The following is a 19,375-nucleotide window of genomic DNA, read 5'->3' as shown; positions in this document are numbered from 1 at the left end:
TTCTGATGCTCACCAGGCTGACCCTATGCCTAATGATCACAAAGGATTGTACTGAGTGTTCACCTGGTACTGTAAAGGGGGCTCGCCAGGCAGGCATTGTGCTGAGTGCCCACCAAGTCAGCACTGCACTGATTCCTCAGCATGCAGGCACTCTGTCGAGTGCTTACCAGGCAGGCAATGAGCTGAGTGCTCAGAAGTCACTGTGCTGAGTGTTCACCAAACACTATACTGAGTGCTCACCAAGCACTGTGCTGAGGGCTCACAAGGCAGGCACTGTGCTGCATCCTCATCAGGCAGGAAGCGTACTGAGTGCTCAACAGCACTTTTCTGAGTGCTCACCAAACCTTGTGCTGATAGCTACCATGCAGAGATTGTGCTGAGTGCTAACCAGGTAATGTGCTGAGTGCTCACCTGTCAAGCACTCTGCTGAATGCTCAAGAGGCAGGCACAGTGCTGAGACATCAACAGGCAATGTGCTGAGTGCTAGCCAGGCACTGTGCCGAGCTTTCACCAGGCAGTGGGATGAGTACTCAACAGTCAGGTACAGTGCTTAGTGCTCACAAAGTACTGTGTTGAGTGTTCCTCAGGCAAGCACTGTGCTGAGAGCTCACCAGGCACTGTGCTGATACTCACTATGCAATGTGCTGAGTGCTAATAAGGCCACACTGTGCTAAGTTCTCACAAAGTTGGCATTGTGCTGAGGTCTCACCATTGGGAAGTTTACTTATTGCTCAAAAATTACTATGCTGGGTGCTCACCAGACAGGCACTGTGCTGAGTGTTCTTTAAGCACTGTGCTGAGTTATCATCAAGTTCTGTGCTAAGCACTCACCAGGAAGGCACTGTACTGAGTCCTCATCAGGTATTAACTGTGCTGAGTGATCACCAGGCTCTGTGCAGAGTGTTCAGAATGCAGGCTCTGCACTGAATGTTCACAAGGTAGTAAGCTGAGTGCTCACAAGGAAGTCTCTGTGTTGGGTATTCAAAAGGCAGGTAATGTTCACAGTACACAATATGCTCTATGCAGAGGGCTCATCTAGCACTGTATTGAGTTCCCACCAGTCACTGTGCTGAGTGCTTGACAGGCAGGCACTGTGACAAGTGCTCTCCAGTCATTGTGCTGGGTGACCATTAGGCACTGTGCTGAGTTCTCATCTTACCCTGTGTTGATTTCTCAGCAGGATGGTATGGTCCTGAGTACTAACCAAGCAGGCACTGTGCTACATGATTGCAAGGCACTGTGCTGAGTGTTCATCAGGCGGGCACTGTGCTGGGTACTCACCTTGCTGTTAATATTCTGGGTGCTCACCAGACCCTGTGATGATTTCTCAGCAGGCTGGCACTGTCCTGAGTACTAACCAAGCCAGCACTGTGCTGAGTGATCACAACACGCTGTGGTTAATGTTCGTCAGGAACAATGCTGAATGTTCACCAAGCCCTGTGCTCACTGGGCAGCCACTCTTCTGAGTGCTCACCACACTGACATGATGCAGACTGCTCATCAGATCTGGTTGGTGCTGAGTACTCACCAGGCGGACACTGTGCTAAGTGCTTACAAGTCACAATGTGTAGTGCCCACTGTGCTCTGTTCAGCGTTCACTAGTTAGTCAGGCATTGTGCTGAGTGCTCACCAGGACAACAATGCACTGTTTGCTTGACAGGTAGGCAGTCTGCTGATGGCTCAATGGCACTGTGCTGAGTGCTCACCAGAGACTATGCAGATTGTTCTACAAATAGGCACTGTACCAAATGCTCACCAGGTGGCCATAGTGTTGAGGGCTCACCAGACAGGCACTATGCTGAGTGCTCACCAGGCAAACACCCTACTGAGTCGTCAAAAGCCACTCTGATGAGTGCTAATCATACACTAAACTGAGTGTTCACCAAGGAAGTGCTGAGTGCTCATCACGCAGTGTGATGAGTGTTCAAGAGGCAGGCACTCATCTGCATGCTCAGCAGGGAAACACTATGCTGAGTAATCACAATTCACTGTGCTGAGTGTTCCCTAGACCCTTTGCTGTGTATTCTCCAGGCAGTGTACTATGTGCCAGGAAGGCACTGTGCTGAGTGATCACCAGGCAGGACTGTGGTGAGTGCTCACCAGGCCATCATTGTGCTTAGTGCTCACCAGGAAGGCACTGTGCCGAGTGTATGCATATGTGCATAGAGAATGACTCTCACTTACTTACAATGAAAGAATAGTTTCATGGATCCAGCTTGAAAAAATCTGTTTAATAACAACTTCATATAAGTATTTCAAATATTTCACTACAACTGTGATAAAACATCTATAACTTTCATTCAGTGAAATCACACATTGTTAAAACCCGTTTTCTTGTAACTCTTTATGAATATCTTCTTACAAGACTTTTCAAACACGGCAGTATAAGCAATACAGAATTTCTCTCCATCGCACATGGGAAAGAATACTCTCCCTGAAGCCATCTTGCAAGTAGCTGTTTGGGAACATTTTTGTAGAAGTCTTTTTAAATGTTTCACTGAAGCTGTGACAGGATAACTCTAACATTCATTCACTGAAAGAACCGCATGTTGACGACTTTCTGCTTGTAGCTGTTTAGGCATATCTTCATATAACACTTACGAAACATGTCACCACAGGCGGGGCAGAATACGTATAACATGCATTCACTGAAAGAACGCTGGTGAAAAATTCTTACTTGTAGCTTTTTAGGAACATCTTCACATAAGACATTTCAAGATTTTCCTATATATACATATGGAAAGGCTATCAGTTTTTTAAAAGTGAAGAATGCTTTTACTGAGCTCAGCTTGCAAGTACCTGTTTACTAACATTTTACTATAAGTCTTTCCAAATGTTTCACTATAGCCACGACAGAATGTCTTTAACATTCATTCAGTGAGAGAACACTGCGGAGAAAACATTTTCTTATAGGTGTTTAGGAATATATTCATATAATATTTATGAAACATTTCACTAGAAGTGGGACCAAATATATACAACATAAATTTGCTGAAAGAACACTGTGGTGAAAACTTCTTGCCTGCAACCTTTTAGGAGCATGTTCATATCATGTTCATGAAACATTTCACTATAGGTGGGACAGAATATTTATAACATTCATACACTGAAAGAACACTGGTGAAAATTTCTTACTAGTAACTCTTAGGAACATCAGCATATAAGAAATCTTAACATTTTCCATATCTGCTTAAAGAATGATATCAGTTTTTTTTTAATTAAAGAATGCTGTCACTGTCCCCAGCTTGCAAGTACTTGTTTACTAACATTTTCTTATGTCTTTTAAAACATTTCATTAAAACCATGCCAAAATACCTATAACATTCACTCAATGAAAGAATTCTGCGGTGAAACCTTCTTGCTCTGACTGCCATGCACTAGCCACTACACCTAAGTGCCAACTACGAACCTGTCTCTGCACCTCAATGGCAACTGTATACTATTCACTCTATCACAGTGGCTGAATGTTCCACAAATGCAACAGCTGCTACACCACAGTGCCTACCCAGTAACAGGCACTATACCAGAATGCCTTATCTGTCCAGCTACTATACACCAGTCCCAACCATGCACCTGCCACACTACCTCAGTAATTACCATATACCAGAGACCACACTTCAGTTCCTTCTATGAAAAAGCCACTATACCTCTGTGCAAATTGTGCACCATCAAGTATACTTCAGTGTCAACTATGCACCAACCATTATGCCTCAGTGCTTCTACGCACCAGCCACTATACTACTACAATGCCTACCATTCACCAGCCACAAAATGTCAGTTACTAATATGCAAGAGCCACTATGCCTGAGAACTTACTATGCCTCAGCCAACATTACTCAGTGCCTATAATCTACAATCCACTGTACCTCAGTGCCTACTAAGCACCAGCCACTATGCCTCAGGGCCCACCATTCACCAGAATCTACATCCCTGTACAAAACCTGCAGCAGCAACTATTCATCAGTGCCTGCTATGGACAAGGCACTATACCTCAGTACATATCCTGCAGTAACCAGTAATATTTCCTGAGTATTCATCAAGAAGGTACAGTGCTGAATACTCACAAGACACTATGCTGAGTTTTCATCATGTATTGTACTGAGTGCTTATCAATCACAGTGCTGTACACTCACCATGTATGCACTGTCCTTAGTGCTCACCAGGCACTGTGCTGAGTTATCAGCAGGCTGGCATTCTGCTGAGTGTTCACAGGCAGGCACTGTGCTCAGTGATTATCAGGCCCAGTGTTGAGTGCTCATCAGGCAAACCTGTACTGGGTTCTCACCAGGAAGGAACTGTACTGAGTGTTCACCATCCACTTTGCTGAGTCCTCACCAACCTCTGTGCTAAGTATTCACCTTGCAGGAGTTTGTGTGTTGCTCATGAGTCAGAGTGCTTAGTGCTCACCAGACACATTGTTGCTTGTTAAACAGGTAGGCAATGTGCGGAGTGTTCAAAGGCAGATACTGCCCTGATATTCCTGATGGAGGCACTGTAATGAGTGAACAGGCACTGGCATGAGTACTCATCAGGCTGACCCTGTGCTGAGTTCTCCCCATACAGAATGATGCTGAGTGCTCACCTGGTCCCACACTGTGTGCTCATCAGAAAGGCACTGTGCTGAGTGCTCACAAGCAGGCATAGTGCTGAATGCTCACAAGGCACTATGCTGAGTGTTCATTGTGCTTTCTTCTGAGTGCTCCCCAGGCACTCAGCTGAAAGCTCCCCAGCCACTGTACTGATTACTTATCAGATAGGCACTGTGTTGAATGGTCACCAGGAACTGTGCTGAATGCTTAGCAAGCACAATGCTGTGCTCTCGCCAGGCAGGCACTGTGCTGTGTGTGCACCAGTCACAGTGCTTAACCAGACATCTATAATTAATACACAAAAAATTAAGAGAAAGGAACCCAAACGTAATACTAAATGAAGCCATCAAACCACAAGGGAAGATTGCAAGATAAGAGGCAAGGAAGAGAGAAGAATTACTAAAACACTCAGAAAAAAAGTAACAAAATGGCAATAAGTATGTACTTATCAATAGCAACTTTAAATGTCAAGGGACTAAATGCTCCAATCAAAAGGCATAGGGTGGCCGATTGGATACAAAAAAAGACCCATATATATGCTGCATACAAGAGACACACTTCAGACCTAAAGACACTCGCAAACTGAAAGTGAAGGGATGGAAAAAGATACTCCAGGCAAATGACAATATGAAGAAGGCTGGGGTAGCAATACTTATATCAACAAAATAGACCTTAAAACAGAGTCTGTAAGAAGAGACAAAGAAGGGCACTACGTAACGATAAATGGAACAACTCAAAAGAGGATATAACGCCTGTAAATGTCTATGCACCCAACATAGGAGCACCTAAATATATAAAGCAATTATTAACAGACATAAAAGGAGAAATCGACAGTAACACAATAATAGAAGGGGAATTTAACTCTCCACTTACACCAATGGATAGATCATCCAAACAGAAAGTCAATAAGGAAACATTGGCCTTAAATGACACTTTAGACCAGATGAACTTAGTAGATATATACCGAATGTTCTATCCCAAACCCACAGAATACACATTCTTTTCGAATAAACATAGAATATTCTCCAGGGCTGATCACATATTAGGCCACAAAACAAGTCTCAATATATTTAAGAAGATTGAAATAATGCCAAGCATCTTTTCTGACGAGAAAGGTAGGAAACTAGAAATCAACTACAGGAAGTAAATTGGTAAAGACATAAATATGTGGACATGAAACAAAATACTACAGAGGGGCCGGCCCGGTGGCGCAGCGGTTAAGTTCGCACGTTCCACTTCTCGGCGGCCGGGGGTTCGCTGCTTCAGATCCCGGGTGTGGACATGACACTGCCTGGCATGCCATGCTGTGGAAGGCATCCCACATATAAAGTAGAGGAAGATGGGCATGATGTTAGCTCAGGGCCAGGCTTCCTCAGCAAAAAAGAGGAGGACTGGCAGTAGTTATCTCAGGGCTAATCTTCCTCAAAAAACAAAAACAAACAAAACAAAAGTGCTGCTGTACAACAATTGAGTCAAGGAAGAAATCAAAGAAGAAATAAAAGAATAGCTGGAGACAAGTGAAAATGAAAATACGACATTGCAAAATTTATAGCATACAGCAAATCAGTTCTAAGAGGGAAGTTTATAGCAATACAGGCCTATCTCAACAAACAAAAAATTCTCAAATAAACAACCTAACAGTGCACCTAATGGAACTGGAAAAGGAAGGACAAACCAAGCCCAAAATCAGTAGAAGGAAGGAAATAATAAAAATGAGAGCAGAAATAAAGGAAGTAGAGACTAAAAAAAAAAAAAAAAAAAAAGCCAGGAAAAAAATCAATGAAACCAAGAGCTTGTTCTTTGGAAAGCTAAACAAAATTGAAAAACCGTAACAAGACTCACGAAGAAAGTGTGGGCCCAACTTGGCACTGAGAGTCGGGCATGTCGGCCAACTCTCTGGTCTCAAAAGTGGACAACAGTGAGTTTCTAATGTGTCAGATTATGGAGGGTGGTGGGTCAGGATTTAATCCAGTGAGGCACTGTGACGAGGATCTCCAAGTCCCAGTCTAAGTGACCCTTGAGGCAACCTTCAACCTACTGACCCTGAGACTGGGCCTCCACTAGACATGGGCAGAGGAGGCCACTTGAATGGAGCCACATCCCAGGGGACAGTGCCTCTCCCAGTTAATTACGAGTATCCCTTGAATGGACCCCTCTCACCACGCCACTCCAACTGCCATCCATAAGGTCATCATCCTCTCTTTCTAGGTACCTGGGAATGGTCAGTGGGAGCACGGATGCGAATGCTGCTACAACCTCGGGAAGTTATGCCAGCGGACTTGGGGCATACTACTCAGAAAGGTGTGATGCAACTTACCAGAAAACTTCCTCCATAGTTGTCCCACTGACAGATTCTAGGCCTAGGTGGAAGGGACGACCAGCCCCCTTCAGACAACACAGGTGAGCCATGTGTTACTCCTCTCCTTCTGCCCCGCATCTGCACTCAGGTAGAAGGCCCACCTTCTCTTCCTCTGCATTTAGTCTTGGGTTTCTCCAAAGATCTGTGCACTAGGCAGAAGGACAGTGTGACTTTTCTGACTCCAGAGAAGAGGGCTGGACCTGCTGAAGGATGAGCCAGGCTTTTAGGTTCCCCATTCCTTAGGTAGCCTGCCTGGGGAAACCACACTCCTTTGGCAAGTTTTCTTGGCCTTATGACTTGACAAAGTCTTTCTTCCTCCTGGAGATGAAGTTTCGAATCATGATACAAGTCCACTTTTTTTTTTTTTTTGAGGAGCAAGCAAGGCCTAGGCAGAACCAGCTGGCAGACGGATAGCCTTGATCAATTTCCCAGTCCACCGTTCACAAACAGGTCCAGACCATGACTTCCTAAGGACAGAAGCAATGACCTGAGCAGAAAGGTTGAAGAGGTGAGAGATAGATGAAAGGAATGTGAACCAGGTTCCATACAACCTGTGCACCCTCAAGTAAGAGGAGAGAATCATGGATAACGGTGAGGAGAAAACACAAGCGCAGAGATCAGGAAAGACAAGACCCATTACACACCACCCAAGGTCCACTTTTGACACCAGAGAGGAAAGTGGCATGCCTGATTCTCACTGCCAAGTTGGTTCAACACAACGGTTTCTCTGGCTGTGGCAAGGAAATGCCAGCAGCAGCTACCCAATGATCTGCTATGTCGTGGACCTGAAGAGGAATTTGGGCACACCTTCCCAACCACCCTCAAATCTCCAATATCACTTCCTCTCCCTCACACATTCAGGAGCCCAGCACCCAGGCCTTGAAGCCAGCTTCCAACTGCACACGTGCAGAAAACAGCTCCTCTGGCCTAACAATGACTGACCTGGCTGCTAAGCAATGGAGCCTCAGGCCTCTGAGGGGATGGGAGCTCTCTCTGCCTGTGGCCTGGTGCAGGGGCAGGTGTCTGCTGTGGTCTGTGTCACTGGGCTATGCAAAGGAATGAATAGATGAATGAATGAATGAATGAAAGGATATGTGGCTGAATGGATGTGTGTCTGAATGGATGTATGGATGATGGAGATAGAAGGAGGGAAGGAAGGGAGGGTGGCTCCAGCCCACAAGAGTGCAGCATGCCAGGTAGGCCCAGACTGACCAAGCAAGATCAGGAACCTAGAAGTGATATACCTCACTGAATTTGGGTCTGAGGGTGTGCTTGGGGTTCTACAGTGAGTAATTTGCCCTGTGACCCCGAGGTAGGCCTGCCCATGCTGTTCTGGCTGGCTCGACTCATTCATGGGCTTCAGTGCCTGGAGCCACAGCCTGAGCCCAAGGAGCTGACCATGCCTGTGGAGAGGTGGGATTGCCTGCTTGTTTGGAGCCTTCCTGAAGTCCTCATTCCTCAAAGTGACCTTGTGTCTGTTTGGCTGTGTTTAACTGGTTCCCTTTCCTCTCCTGCGTCTTGTCTCTCCTGGGTGTTCCAAATGTGTGCGTGACTTAGCTATAGCCTCAGGTGCCAGTAGGAAGAAGCCCTTCTCCATCCTGAGAGAGACCTTCTCAAACACTCGAATGCCAGAGGATCTTATGAGGAGCTTATTTGAAACTTGCAGGCTCATGACTCTAATGCCACCAAACCCCCTCCCCTCAATGCTAAAATCTGACCTCAACGTAGTGCCATGGTCAAGAAGAGGAACGTCAACTTGGGACGACAGGACTGACTCAACTGCCAGCTAGTTCTCAAATTCATCATCTGTCTAATTGCAGTTTAGCTGTCTGTTCTGACCTGCCAGCACTTTATCTTCTGGCATCCACTCTTTTGACAGGAAAAGAGGTCACCAGGAGGTGTGGGTGATGGTGGCAGCTCTTACAGGCCAGCTCAGCTCCTTGAAATGCACTCTTTCTCTCTCTCTCTGCTTTTCCTGTCTTCTAACGGTGAAAGCATCTCAGAAGTTGGGGTGGTGCTCAGCACATTTTCTCTCTGGTTACTGGATAGGGTATTCTTGATCCTGACCACTCTGGGGGTTCTTCTCGTGGCCCACTGTCCCGCTTGTTGTCCCTGTCATTCTGGATATCTCCAAATACTGCCTCAGAAACACTCCATCTCTCTCTCCAACTTTCCTTGCTGGATCCCAAATTCACATTTGACCTTTCTTCTCACTGTGCTGGAGTTTGCTCCTCACTTTTTCCCATGATTCTTTCCTCTTACTTGAGGGTGCACATGTTGTATGACACTGGTCCACGTGTCCATTAGCAGTATCTCGCCTCCTAGTCAACCCTTCTCATCAGGTCGCTGCTTCCATCCTTGAAGACATGGCATGGCCCTATTTGCTAACAACGGACTTGGGACTTGATCTAGTCTATCCCTCTGCAAGATGGGTCCTCTTATGTATGCCAAATCCTGGTTGTGGACATGGCACTGCTTGGCACGCCATGCTGTGGAAGGCGTCCCACAAAGAAAGTAGAGGAAGATGGGCACGATGTTAGCTCAGGGCCAGGCTTCCTCAGCACAAAAGAGGAGGACTGTCAGCAGTTAGCTGAGGGCTAATCTTACTCAAAAAACAAAAACAAAACAAAACCAAAACGAAACTGCTACTGAACAACAATTGAGTCAAGGAAGAAATCAAAGGAGAAATAAAAGAATAGCTGGAGACAAGTGAAAATGAAAATACGACATTGCAAAATTTATAGCATACAGCAAATCAGTTCTAAGAGAGAAGTTTATAGCAATACAGGCCTATCTCAACAAACAAGAAAAATCTCAAATAAGCAATCTAACAGTGCACCTAAGGGAACTGGAAAAAGAAGAACAAACCAAGCCCAAAATCAGTAGAAGGAAGGAAATAATAAAAATCAGAGCAGATATAAAGGAAGTAGAGACTTAAAAAAAAAAAACAGGAAAAAATCAATGAAACCAAGAGCTGGTTCTTTGGAAAGCTAAACAAAATTGAAAAACCGTAACAAGACTCACAAAGAAAAAAAGAAAGAAAGTTGAAATACATACATTCAGAAACAAAAGAGGGAAAATTACAACAGGCACCTCAGAAATACAAACGATTATAAAAGAATAACACTAGTGGGAGTGCCAACTGATGCAATCACTATGGAAAACAGTCTGCAGATTCCTCAAAAAATTAATAGAACTACCATATGATCCAGCTCTTCCACCACTTGGTATTTATCCAAAGAACATGAAAACACAAATGCATAAAGATACATGCATCACTTTGTTCATCCCAGCGTTATTCACAATAGCCAAGACTTGGGAGCAACATAGGTGTCCATCGAGGTATGAATAGATAAAGAAGATGTAGTATATACACAATGGAATACTACTGACAAATAAAAATGGCAAGGAATAGGATATATTGGAGAATATGAGGAAACCATTTGGTGTAAACCTAATTCGGCCTGACATTGTATTTCCAAAAGGGCCTGTCCAAGGCCGTTGAACATGCATTGTATATCTGCTTTAGATATTCCTCATGGCAAGAGCAAAGGCTCTTGACATAAAGCTGCAACTTCCCTCACCTTCCCAATGTTGGCATTTCTTTAAGGATTAAGCATCTTTCCTTAGGCTAGAAACTGATTGCTGCGCTCACCTGTGATCACCCAGCTCAAGACAATAGACTTGCCTCCTGCTACGCCCTCCGAGATAGCAGACCCACTACCTGCTGTGTCCATCAAGCGCTGTGCTGACAGGGCAATCTTGTGACTATTGTGGGAGGGACATTTCAATCATATGTGAAACGTCCTGCATGGGGGTATATAACCACTCTGTATGCCTCACTTCTTTGATGCCCTTTCTTCCTGTGGGAAGAAAGACCCTGGGCCATGGTACTCAGATTTCAGCTCAGAATAAACTCTCCCAAATTTTCATTTATAGATTTGTTATGGATTATTTTCGTCGACACTACTCAGCCACAAGAAACGATGAAATCTGGCCCTTTGTGAAAACATGGATGGACCCTGATGGTGTTATGCTAAGTGAAATAAGTCAGGGGGAGAAAGTCAAGTACTGTATGATCTCACTCAAAGTAGAAGATAAAAAGGATGACAAAGAAACATAGAAACGGAGACTGAATTAGTGGTTTACCAGAGGGGTTGGGTGGAGGGAAGAGGACAAAATGGTGTGTGGCACATATGTGTGGTGATGTATTGTGATTAGTCTTTGGGTGGTGAACATGATGTAATCTCCACAGGAATCAAAACATAAAGATATACAACTGAAATTTATATAATGTTATAAACTAATGTTACCAAAATAAAGTAATAATAATAAAAATAAAGCTGACAGTCCAACTGTGAATGTGCAGCAACTGGCTCCTCTCGCCTTACAATAACTGAAGTGATTAGAAAGCGATGGAGACTCAGGCCTTTGGCGGAGTGATAGAGCCCTCTGGTGGAGGCCAGGGGCAGGTGCAGATGCATGCTGTGTCCTGCCTCTACCAGTGGCATCTGCATATGAGTGAATTGATTGATGAATGGATGTGTGGTTGAATGGATGCATGTCTGAATGTATGCGTGGATGAATGGGGAGGGAATGAAGGAAGGAAAGATGGAAATAAGGGAGGTGCTAGATCCCATGGGAGGACCACACCCAGGCAGGGCCAGGTTGACCAAGCAGAAATAGGATCCTAGCGGTGATATCCCTCTCTGAGGTTGGTTCGCAGGCTGCGCCTGGGATTCAACAGCAAGTAGTTTGCTGTATGACCCTGAGATACGACCACCTGTGTGCTTCTGGGCAGCTTCATCAATCATGGGATTCAGTGCCAGGGGCCACAGCTCAAGACTGAGGAGCTACCTGTGCTGGTGGAGGGTTGGGGCTTGCCCGCTTGTCTTGAGCCTCCCTGAAGTCCCCATTCCTCCAATTAACCTTGCATCTGTGTGGTTATGTTCAGCTGGATGCCCCTTTCCCCCTCTATGTTGTCTCTCTTGGGTGTTCTAAAGGTCTGCCTGACTTGCCCATGGCTTCAGACTTCCAGTTGAAAGAAGCCCTTCTCCATCCTCAGAAACAACTTTGCAAACAGAGGAATGCCATAGGTCCACATCAGAAGCCCACTTGAGACTTGGAGGAAAGGAGGCAAACGAGGCCCAAAAGGGTGCTCATGACTATAATGGCCCCCACACCCCTTCCCTCAGTTCTAAAATCTGACCTCACTGTGTTGCCATGATCAAGAAGAGGAAAGTCACTTTGGGATGACAGGACTAACTCCACTGCAACTGGATAGTAAATTCATCACTTTGTCAGCTGCAATTTCGCTTTCTGTTGTTGCCTTCCAGCGCTTCATTCTCCGGCTTCCACTCTTTTGACTGAATGAGGTACCTGAGGGTGAATCTTTTGGGAAAGGGCTGCTCCCTGAAATGAGCTCTCTCTCTCTCTCTGTGTCTCATACTCTGCTTTTTTTTCCTGTTCACATTGTCTGCAACCTTTTCAGACCTTGGGGTGGCCTTAGCACATTTTCTATTTGGGGTCTGGATACAATATTCTTGATGGTGACCCTCACGGGTGTTCTTCTTGCAGCCCAAAGTCCTGCTTGGGCTCCCAGTCAGTCTTGAAAGCTCCAGATACTGACTCAGAAACAGTCTCTCTCTCCACCTTTCCTTGCTGGATCCCAAATTCACACTTGGCCTTTTCTGCTGTCTGTGCTAGTGTTTGCTCTTCCCCATTATCCATGATTCTCTCCTCTTACTCGAGGGTGCACATGTTGTATGGCACCGGGTTCACCTTTCCTTCGGCTGTTTCACTTCCTCTTCAACCTTTGGCTCATGAAGGAGACCTGGCATGAAATGTGGTTGTTCTTGCACTCGAGGCATCCACAAGACTGGCTGGACTTTTCTGCAAACAGAATGTTCTGTCTGGTGAACTCCCAAGGCCCCAGGGAAAACATTGCTTGCAAACAAGAATGTTTTATCAGCTCCTCAAAAGGAGCAAGCCTGGGACCTTGGGAGTTTGAAACATTATGAAGGAACCTGTTATGAACAGATGTGTAGGGGAAAGGTCATTATTGTGGGACGCTTGTGCAGGCTTAGGTCGCTGACTCACTGCTTTGGCAAAAGGCCGGCTTTGTTTAGAGGCTATAATAATAAAGAGCTCAAGAAACTCGAGAGAAGACTACTGCACAGCAACCGGTGTTTGTGTATTCTTTTCGTCAGCGACATCTGGCGCCCAACGTGGGGCACGACCAGACTGAAAGGGTAAGCACCCCGGGCATTGTGAAAGGGGGACTTTCAGGATCTGACGAAACCGAAAGGGACTTCACCCCGGAAAAGTGAAAGGGGGACTTTTGGGAATAGGTACATCTCGGCGAGGGGCCCGATGAGACCGAAAGGGTAAGCACCCCGGAAAAGTGAAAGGGGGACTTTTGGGAATAAATAAATCATGGGGAATTCTAATTCCCTAAGGTCACAGTATTTAGACCTCATAAAGGGACTCCTTAAGTCCATCGGGATAAAAGCGTCCTCTCAGCGCTTGAATGAATTATCTTGGCATATTGAATGCCATTGTTATTGGTTTCGTCATCAGACAAAGACTCAGTTAAGTTTAGGGGAGTGGAAGCAAGTTCAAAAGGAGTTGCGGAAGCAACATCAGTGGGGAAACCTTATGTCTCTTAAACTTTGGATTCTCTGTAGCACCGTTACTCAGGCGCTTGAAATTTTTGAAACAGATAGTGAGGTTAACTCCCGTCGTAGTGAGGCTCATTATGAGGACGTTCCGGTGGAAGGAGGAGATGAAAAGGAGGGGTCTTTCTCTCCCCCTCCACCGGAGCCTCCTGATGGGATTTCTAAGTCTAGTTCAGATTCTGAGGAGGATAATAATAAGAAGGAAGAAGAAAATAAATTGATTTCCAAAATGGCTACTGCCTTGAAGCCTCAGCGGCAAGGCACTTGCTTCAATTGTGGGCAGTTTCTGGACATTTGACTGTATGGACTGGTAATTTTACTTTAATTGTGTCTCAAAGTTCTAGATCTTTTTTAGGTTCATCTGCATAAGAATAACACCTACACTACAACTGCTTGTGTCAAATTTCCCTATTCCTTACTATCAAGGAAAATTATGTTAAATGTTACAGAGGGATATGTAAATTGTACTGCTGATTGTGTCTTTACTCAATGTGTAAACAAAACTTGGTGGGAGAAAATCGAAGATACCAACAAATCTGTAATAATTGTAAAAGCTCGTTCCGAGCTTTGGATGCCTGTTAATCTGACACGTCCTTGGTCTGACTCTATTGCTGTTTCACATCTGTATGATGCCCTTCAAGTTGTTCTACATCGCTCCCGTCGACCAGTGGGATTGATCGTCGCGACTATCCTTGTGGTTGCATCCGTTACTGCGACGGTCGCTGTGGCCAGCCTGGCACTGCAGCAAGAGATACAAACTACGGACTTTATCAGGGAATGGCATAAAGACTCTCATGCCTTATGGTAACAGCAAAAGGACTTAGATGCTCAATTAGCTACCGATGTAATTAACTTGCAACATACTGTATCTTGGTTAGGAGATCAACTGACAGTTCTTGCTACCCGCAGTATATTGAAATGTGATTGGATTTGTACACAAATGTGTGTCACCCGACTGCATTTTAACATGTCAGAAGGATGGGAAAAGATTAAGCGCTCTTTACGGGGTCATCAGAATTTAACTGCAGAGATAATGCAACTTGAACAATCTATTGCAGACACTTTCAATAAAGAATTGCCTAAATTGACTGAGGATGACCTGTTAAAGGGACTGCAGGAGGGGTTAAACCGTTTGAATCCTTTGGGGCATGTAAATACGCTACTGTCTACTTCTTTGGGAAATCTGGTGCTAATATTGATTTTATGCTTGCTTCTCTATGTAGTCTTCCGGCGCTGGAGAAAGCGACAACAACTAAAAAGTGTCGTTAAGACCGTTGCGCATGCTGTCTGTCAAAATGCTAACAAAAGAGGGGGAGATGAAGGAGACCTGGCATGAAATGTGGTTGTTCTTGCACTCAAGGCATCCACAAGACTAGCTGGACTTTTCTGCAAACAGAATGTTCTGCCTGGTGAACTCCCAAGGCCCCAGGTAAAACATTGCTTGCAAACAAGAATGTTTTATCAGCTCCTCAAAAGGAGCAAGCCTGGGACCTTGGGAGTTTGAAACATTATGAAGGAACCTGTTATGAACAGATGTGTAGGGTCATTAGATGATTAGATGGTCAACAGATGTGGAAAGGTCATTATTGTGGGACGCTTGTGCAGGCTTAGGTCGCTGACTCACTGCTTTGGCAAAAGGCCGGCTTTGTTTAGAGGCTATAATGATAAAGAGCTCGAGAAACTCGAGAGAAGACTACTGCACAGCAACCGGTGTTTGTGTATTCTTTTAGTCAGCAACAGGCTCAGGTTGCTGCTTCCTTCCTTTGAGAGTGGTGGTCTGGCCCTGTTGCCAACACCACACTGGGGTATTGATCAAGGCTATCTTTCTGCCACTGGTTCCTCCCAGGCCTCGTTTCCTCATCAAAAAATAAAACATCTCTCATCATAATGGTAACTTTTCAAGTCGAGGAAGAGAAAGGATTTTGTCAGGTCAGGAGGCTGAGTAAGACTTGCCAAAGGAGGGTGGCCAGAGCAGGCAGCCTACCTATAGAATGGGGATTCCACCAGGTGGGTTCAACATTCAGCAGGTCCCACCATGTTCTCTGGTGTCAGCAAAACCACAGTTTCCTGTTGGCTAGGGCACAGGTCTTGGGAAAAATCAAACCAAGGGCTGAGAAGGCCTTTACTGGAACCGTCCCTGAGTACACAGATGCATGTCAGAGGGAGAGGGCAAAATATGCTTTTGACTGCATTGCCCAAAGGGAGCTGACTGACCCTGCCAACGGGAGAAGACTCTGCCAGTGGGACAGCTATTGAGGAAATAATCTTTAGATCTGCTAGTTTTCTGGGAAGTGTCATCACACCTTTCTGAGTAGCATGCCACAGGGCTACTGGTGTGCCTGACTGAACAGGTAGCAATGTCCACATCCAGGCTTCCAGGGACAATTTCCAGGTATCAAGAGAGAGAGGATGATGCTCTTATGGGTGGCAGTTGGAGGGGCGCTGGGGAGTGGGAGCCATCGAACAGATACAGGAAAGGAACTGGGAGAGGTAGTGCCCACAAGAGTCTGGCTGTAGTTAAAGGGCCTGCTCTGCCCATGTTTATTGAAGGGACCAGTCTCTGAGTCAATAGACTAACCACTGCCACAACCATCACTTAAAGTGTGACTCAAAGATCTTCATTGTCCCTGCCTGTGGATTTCATCCTGCCCCACCTCCCTCCTCGATCTGACCCATTAAACACTAATCAGTGTCCACTATTGAGACTGGAGTAGCCATAGCCTTGCCTGCCACTCATTGCCAAGGTGGGCTCATACCACGGTATTTTCAGGGGCACTGGGTTTGATGGCATCAGTGGCAGTGGCAACAACCCAGGGATATGAGATGGAGTGAACCTGAGGAGAGCAAAGTGGGTGTGCTCATCCCCTCTCCCACCACGTCTCCAATCTCTACTCCTCTCCCAGAGCCCCTCAGGAGCCTAGGGCGCTTGCCTGAAGTATGGCCCTCCAACTGCTCATGAGTGGTAACCAGCCACTCTGACCTCATAATGACGATGCAATTTCTTAGAGATAGATCCTGAGGTCTCTGAGGAAATGAGAGAGCCCTATGTCAGTGGCCAGGTGCAGGTGATAGCATAGGCTGTGGCCTGCCTCTGTCAGTGGGATCTGCCTATGAATGGATAAATGAATGAATGAAAGAATCAATGAATGAGTGAATGGATGTGTGGTTGAATGCATGCGTGGATGAATGGAGAGGGAAGGAGGGAAAGAAGGAAGCAAGATTTGTTTTAGATTGCAGGCATGTGGCATGCAAAGACAGGGCCAGGCTGGCCAAGCAGGATCAGGAGCCGAGCATTGATACCCCTCTCTGAGGTCTACCCTGAGGGTCTTCTGGGATTGGCCAACAAGGAGTTTGTCATGTGACCCTGAGATAGGACTGCTTGTGTGTTTCTGGGTAGCTTGGTTCCACCATGAGCTTTGGTGCCTGGAGCCACAGCCTGAGAGCAAGGGGCTGCCCATGCTGGTGGGTGATTGGGGCTTTTCCACTTGGCTTGGACCTCATTGAAGTCTCCATTCCTCCCAGTGATTTTGTGTCTGTGTGGCTTTGTTCAAATGGGTGCAACTTTCCCCCTCCATTTTGTCTCTCTTGAGTGTTCTGAAGGTGTGCCTGACTTGGCCATGGCTTCAGACCACCAGTTGGAAGAAGCCCTTCTCTATCCTGAGAAACAAGTCTCCAAACATAGGCACGACATAGGTCCATATCAGCAGCTCCTTTGATACTTGGAGGAAAGGAGCCAAATGAGATCCGAAAAAGATTCTCCTGACTCGAATGCACCCTAGCCTCCTTCCTTCAATGCTGAAATCGACCTCACTGTGGTGTCAAGATCAAGAAGAGGAAAGACACTTTGGGATGACAGGACTCATTGAACTGCAAACTGGATGGCAAATTCATCACTGGTCCAGTTGCAGTAGAGCTGTCTGTTCTGGCCTTCCAGGGCTTAATCTTCTGGCTTCCATTCTTTTGGCTGGGAATGAGGTATTTGTGGTTGCCGGCATCAGTGGCATGCCTACAGGGCCAAGGGCTGCTCCTTGGTTTGTGCTCTCTTTCTTCTCTCTCTCCTTTTTCTTTCTTTTCACCCAGACCGCAAGCTTCTCAGACCTTGGAGTGGCATTGAGCACATGTCCTCTTGGGGTCCTGGATAGGATGTTCTTGATTTTGATCCCCCTGGGTGTTCTTCTTGCAGTTCAAAGTGAGGCTTGTGGTCCCCGTCAGTCTTGAATTCTCCAAATGCTGCCTCAGAAACACTCTGTCTCTCTTTGCAACTTACCTTGCTGGATCCCAAATTCACACTTGGCCTTTCTGCTCTCTGTGTCTATGTTTGCTCCTCACCTTTATCCATGGTTCTCTCCATTTACTCAGGGGTATATATATTGTATGGCACTGGTTCACATTTCTTTCAGCTGTGTTGCACCTCCTATTCAAAACTTTTGCCTAAGTCAGTGCTTTCATCCTTTGGAAGTCATAATCTGGCCCTGTTTGCCAACACTGAACGGGAGGAGTCAATCGAGGCTGTCCATCTGCAAATGATTTCCTTCTAGTCTTCATTTGCTCTTCAAAAAAAACACAGCCTCTCATCAGGATTGCAGTCTTTCAACTCCAGGAGGAGGATAGAATTTGTCAAGAAGGCTGAGAATGACGTGCTGAAAGAGTGTTGCCAGGTCAGGGAGCCTTCCTACAGATGGGGAATCCACCAGATGGGCTTACCCTTCAGTAGTTCCCACCCTCTTCTCTGCAGCCAGGAACGGCACAATTTCTTGCAGCATAGGGCACAGGACTTGTGATAAATCCAAGATCAAATGCCAAGGAAAACCCTCCCATGGCCCACTCCCAGAGTGCACTGATACAGGGCTGGGACTGAGGAGCAACATAGGGCTTGCTTGTGTTGTCAAAAGGGGGCTGGTGGTCCCTGCCACCTGAGCCAAGATTCTGTCATGAGACAAGTATGCAGGAAAGAGCCCTTGGTTTGAAGGTGTTCTGGGAGGTGTCATCACACCTGTCTGAGTAGCATGCCAAGGGCTACTAGCGTGTCCAACTAATGAGGTAGCACTGTCCACGTCCAGGATCTCATGGGTCATTCCCAGGTACCGAGAGAGAGGATGATGACCTTATGGGTGGCTGTTGGAGGGGCACTGGGGTGAGGGAAGCATTTGACTGATAACGAGAATAACTGGGAGAGGTCGCACCCTCTTGGATGTGGCTCCAGCCAAAGGGACTCTTCTGCTCATGTCTAGTGGAGGGCCAGTCTTGGGGTCAATAGTTTCATGGTTACCATGACTATCACTTAGAGAGGACTATGGGAATTTCATTGCCCCTGCCTCGTTGGATTTCACTCTGCCCCATCTGGCCCATTACACACCCACCGAGGTCCACTTTTGACGTCGACCAGCGTGCCTGCCTTTCACTGCCAACTTGGGCCCACTCTGTGGTGTTTTATGTGGAAGAGTGTATGATGGTGGCAGCAGTGGAGGCAGCCACCCAGGGATGTGGGATGTCGTGGACCTGATGAGACAAAAGTGAGTGCACCCTCACCACCTCCCGCCATGTCTCAGATGGCTCTTCCACTCCCTCACTCTTCCAGGAGCCCTGCGCCCTGGGCTTAAACGCAGCACTCCAACTGCGCATGCGTGAAAATGGGCTCCTCTGGTCTCACAGTGACTGACGTGGTTGGCAAGCGATGGGACCTCTGGGCTTTGAGGGAGTGGGTGCGCCCTCTGGCGGTGGACAGAGGCAGGTGCAGGTGCATGCTGTGG

Source organism: Equus asinus, unplaced genomic scaffold, assembly GCF_041296235.1.
Source record: "Equus asinus isolate D_3611 breed Donkey unplaced genomic scaffold, EquAss-T2T_v2 contig_194, whole genome shotgun sequence".
In the NCBI taxonomy this organism is placed as follows: Eukaryota; Metazoa; Chordata; class Mammalia; order Perissodactyla; family Equidae; genus Equus; species Equus asinus.
Note: the sequence above shows the minus strand (reverse complement) of the source record.